The sequence below is a fragment of the Macadamia integrifolia genome, chromosome 10 (genome assembly GCF_013358625.1).
Source record: "Macadamia integrifolia cultivar HAES 741 chromosome 10, SCU_Mint_v3, whole genome shotgun sequence".
In the NCBI taxonomy this organism is placed as follows: Eukaryota; Viridiplantae; Streptophyta; class Magnoliopsida; order Proteales; family Proteaceae; genus Macadamia; species Macadamia integrifolia.
This window is the reverse complement of record NC_056566.1, coordinates 20377155-20382513: the sequence shown is the minus strand read 5'-3', so window position 1 is coordinate 20382513 and position 5359 is coordinate 20377155. Positions and strand designations below refer to the sequence as shown.

The 5359-nt window shown below is 37.9% G+C and overlaps 1 long non-coding RNA gene across 1 annotated transcript; it reads right to left on the bottom strand.

Moving 5' to 3' along the window:
- Positions 1 to 1377: 1377 nt before the first annotated feature.
- LOC122091211 lies at positions 1378 to 1872 on the bottom strand. Its single transcript, XR_006143846.1, has 2 exons — positions 1747 to 1872; positions 1378 to 1644 (listed from the first exon to the last, which is right to left on the bottom strand). It is a non-coding gene; the product is annotated as an uncharacterized LOC122091211 (long non-coding RNA).
- Between the last annotated feature and the right edge of the window lie 3487 nt (positions 1873 to 5359).

The window sequence follows — 5359 nt, the reverse complement described above, 5'->3', positions numbered from 1 at the left end:
TTATGGGGGATTATTAATAGGAGTTTTTCGGGTAATAATGTTTGGAAATACCAGAACTGGCACACTCTTGTCTCGCAACTAGCTTATATCCTCGGGGACCGATAATGTACATTCATGACTGGGGATGCCACCTAGGTTGTAGTAGCACTAATACCCACTATGGACTTGGAATCTATTAATTAGGCTTGTTTGTTAATAAATCAGATCATGCCATTGCATCCATCTACCTGCATTCATATTGTTGTGGTTGAGCATTGATACTTGTCTTGATCTCATTAATTGTTGTGAATGCTTGTGTGTATACCACTCATTTGGCTTCGTGGAAGCTCACCCCATTTGTTGTACCTTTTTTAGATAGTGATTTAGGAACCATCTGGAGTCTGTAACTAAGGAGCCAACTCTCTTCGGTGGTGATCTTTGGGTCGAGGAGCTGATTAATTACGAGGATGGTTGCATATGTGATGACTGTGCTTTTAGAGCACATTGAGGATGTGAGTATCGTCTTCTGTTTTTATTTTTTTATGTATATATCTGATGTATCCCTAGACATATAACTGTAACTATGATCCACTGTGGAAAACATTCTTTTGTGTAAATATGGTAAATGCCATTAGAATTCACCAGTTATGTTACTATTTGATTATTACTGTCTAAGTGATCTATAGCTTATGAACTTAAAGTACTGTATCGCAGGTCTTGGATGGATTGTGGACACATGTAAGTGTCCGTGTCACCAACCTTCAGGTGAGTGGAGGCAAGGTATGACAGTGGCAATGTTGATGGGGGTGATGGAGATGGTGGTGGCGGTGATGGTAGTGGTTGTAGTGGCAATGATGGAGGTGGAGGTGGAGCTGGAGATGGTGAGGGTGATGGGGATGGAGGTGGTGGCATGGTAATGTTAGTGGTTGTAGTTGAGGTTGGATTGGATGTGTTGATTTATTTTTAACATGAAATTGCTACTTTCCTACCAAATTAATCATGTGCTCATTAATGAGCAACTCATAATTTATGGACAGAGAAGCTCTGAATTGTAGTTTTTTTTTTTTTTTTTTTTTTTTTTTTTTCCATCTCTCAACAATTTTTTTTTTCCCAGATCATTCCTAGGAACAAAGAATGAACCGGTAGTAACAAACAGATTTATAATCCTTTTTGTTCCTAGGAAGAAAAATAGGGAGAGATACAAAAATAGAAATGTTATCATGCAATTATTTTTAGCATGTTAAAAATCTAAAGTAGGAAAACATCCATGGCTTAGTCTACGCAAACCTGTAATACCTTTTTTTTTTTTTCCCTCTTATAGTTTATTTATGCTATCAATTAAAGGGAAGCTTCAAAATTGAGGACAATGTCTGGGCTTATTACTAGGGAGGAAAGATCTCAAGCAATGTACATATTTACTTATTTCTTTTAATCATTGAACAATGGTGGTTAACCAATTAGATTTGGGTATATCACCAAGGTACAAAATGAAATATTCAATTGCAATGACATTAAAAAAACAGAAAGAAATCAATAACCCCATGATGAAGAGACAACATGAGCAACCTTCACGGCCTGGATTATATTATCCTCAAATAAATTGTCAAATAGTCCATCAGTTCCAGCAACAATCACATCTCCTTCCTCAACTTCAACTTTAAACTCCTATTGAATTCATATTAACAACAAAAAGTTAGTGACTCTAATTAAAAGAAGAAAATGATTTCAACAAAAATTAGTGATAAAATCCTAATAATTAAGACTTACAACAGCAGAACTGGGCGTATCACTCTTAGGGGGGAAAAAATCATCTGCAATTCCGATCTCGTTCAATTCCGTGCAATACCACCTTCAGGCGGTGACACGTGTATTGATACCAATACAATGGTCCAGATCTGATTTAAATGCCTCTGCACTGATTTAATGTTTTATTAGTTGTACCAGATCTGGACCATTGTATTGGTATCAATACACGTGTCACCGCCTGAAGGTGGTATTACACGGAATTGTACGAGATCGAAATTGCAGACGATTTCAACCCCTCTTAGGGTGGTTCCCTAGTTGAAAAGGGCAATTGAATCTGCGTTCTTTTGTTTGTGACCTTTAGACGATGCTATCCCCTCTTATCACCATGAATCCACTATCTCCAACATTTGCACAATGCAAGCTCCGTATAATAACATGTTCGTTAGGATATCAATTAATCAATACAAAATTGAAAGATTAGAATAGAATGTAAGAAGAGGGATTTATTAAATGTGGCTAATTAATTAAGAGAAAATACAGAAAAAAGGAAAGGGAACACTTACGTTATCCTCTTCTCTCAAAGCTACGATACAAGCAGTTGAAGAACCTTGGGCTTTTGTTTTTGAGTAAGCTTCGTTTAACGCAGACAATGGATTAACAGAGCCTCTGGGTAGTTCTTTAACTTCCGTTGCAGAATTCAACATAAGTTCTCTAGCGTATTCTCCGGGGTCAATACCCTTGTTGGCCCAACCACTGACCCCATCAGCCACACCAAAAACTTGCTCGCAGTCACAGATGAAATGTGAATCCTCCCCTTGAGGACTTGACCCATTCTCCTTTGGTAAGGAACAGCAATCCATAATTAGTTTCACGCTTCTCTTTCCTGCTGATTTCAAGATTCCATCTTCATCTCTGCATTACGATTTGTTAATAAAGTACAAAGAAACTTGATTAGCATATATTACAAGGAAAGGAAAGGAAAGATTGTTGAAGAGAGAGAGAGAAATATAGTACTTACTGAAGAAGAGGAAAGAGTTGGGAGTATCTGCAATGGATTCGGGGTGGCAGAAACGAATCTTCGCTCGTCTTTTCGTATCAGACATTGTTTTTCTTCAACATGTGACTGTTAAACTAAAGCTGCGAACTGCGAAGAGTTAGTATCAACTATGAAACCCTAAAAAATCGCTCAGAATAGAAGAAAGCAGAGATCGGATTTCTTCGTTTTCAGACCAAACCCAAACATTAAGAAAGTAACTTAATCAGTCGCGGGTTTTATCGTGGTGTGATTGATCACGTGGTCACTTGAGAAATACGCTACTAGTTTTACAGTTGTTTGGGAGGAATCATCACATTGGGCGGTAGAGATTTTGTTATATTCCAACCGTTGGTGTTAAAAGTGTGGAACTGATATTGTGAATTGAAAACCATGTTTACTGCTATATATTTACTTCACGAGAATGCGAAATGTAAGTCGTAAGTAACTCGCAAGTGGTCCTGCCCTCTACGCTCCGGTGAAAAGACCACCCTACCCTTTGGTTCACGAGTTAGTTGATACTTCCGTCTACCCTCCTATTGGCCATGGAAGTGTGGAAAATTAAAGAAACAAATCTTCCAATTAAGTGGAGTGATACACTTCACCGGAATGCGAAATGGTAAGTCGTAAGCAATAAGTCATAACTAGTTCTGATCAGCTTAGGCGAAACTACCCTATTGTACTTCCTTATTTGCTTGGATATTGACATGAAGCAACATGGGAAATATATATAATAAATAATTAAACATATGGTTTTTTTGTCATATATAATAATTATTAAATAGGGGAAAAAGAAACCTGCCAGTCTAGCCTTCCCCACGATGATGCACATTTGTGTGTGAAAAGATCTAGCTGCCCCATGCTCCCTATGTATTTTCATGCCTAGCTATGTCTGTGTGTGAGAACCCTAGATTGGTATGGTTTCCTTGCCCAATTATTAAATATGCAAAGAGAACACTCCCTAGCCTTGCCCTCTACTCTCAGGTGAAAAGACACCCTACCCTTTGGTCCATGTGTTGGTTGATAGCTCCGTCTATCCTCCTATTGGCCACGGAAGTGTGGAAACAAAAAAAAAAGAAAAAAAAAAGAAAAAAAAAAAATAAAAAGAGAAGAAAAGAAAAGAAACAAATCTTAAGTAGAGTGATGTACTTCACCGGAATATGAAATGGTAAGTCGTAAGTCATAAGTCATAAGAAGTAAGTCGTCACTAGTTCTTATCACCATGTTCACTATATCTTATATAATAATTATTAAATAGGGGAAAAAGAAACCTGCTAGTCTAGCCTTACCCACGCCGATGCACAACTGTGTATGAATAGATCCAGCTACCCCATGCTCCCTATGTATTTTCATGCCCAGCTATATTTGTGTGTGTGAACCCTAGATTGGCATGGTTTCTTGCCCAATTATTAAATATGAAAAGAGAACGCTCCCTGGCCTTACCCTCTACTCTCGGGTGAAAAGTCACCCTACCCCTTGGTCCATGCGTTTGTCTGTGCTCCTATTAGCCATGGAAGTCTGGAAAAAAAAAAAAAGAAGAAACAAATCTTCAAATTAAGTAGAGAGATGCACTCCACCGGAATACAAAATGGCAAGTTGTAAGTCGTAAGTCATAAGAAGTAAGTCGTCACTAGTTCTGATCAATTCAGGAGAAACTACCCTATTGTACTTCCTTATTTGCTTGCATATTGACATCAAGCAAAACGAGAAGAATATATATAATAAATAATTAAACATGCATATTTTTGTTATATATAATAATTATTAAAAAGTTGAAAAAGATACCTGGCCGTCTAGTATGCCCATGCCGATACATAGTTGTGTGTGAAAAGATCTAGAATGCTCCTTGGTCTTGCCCTCTACTCTCTGGTGTGAGAACCCTAGACTGGCAGGGTTCCCTTGCCGAATTATTAAATATGAAAACAGAACGCTCCCTGGTCTTGCCCTCTACTCTCGGGTGAAAATACCACCCTACCCCTTGGTCCATGCATTGGTTGATAGCCTAGTCAGCGCTCCTATTGGCCATGGAAGTGTGGAAAAATAAAGAAACAAATTTTGAAATTAAGTGGAGTGATGTACTTCATCGGAATACGAAATGGTAAGTAGTAAGTCGTAAGTCATAAGTAGTAAGTCGTAATTGGTTCTGATCAGTTTAGGCGAAACTATACTATTGTACTTCCTTATTTGCTTGGATATTGACATGAAGCAACATGGGAAGAATATATAAAATCAATAATTTAACATGCATATTTTTGTAATATATATTAGTTATTAAATAGGGGAAAAGAAACTTGCCAGTCTAGAATTCCCCATGCTGATACACAGATGTGTGTAAAAAGATCCAACTAACCCATGCTCACTATGTATTTTCATGCCTAGCTCAATCTAGGTGTGAGAACCCTAGACTGGCAGGGTTCCCTTGCCCAATTATTAAATATGAAAATAAAACACTCCTTGGTCTTGCCCTCTACGCTCGGGTGAAAATACCACCCAACCCCTTGGTCCATACATTGGTTGATAGCCTAGTCTACCCTCTTATTGGCCATGGAAGTGTGGAAAAATAAAGAAACAAATCTTCAAATTAAGTGGAGTGATGTACTT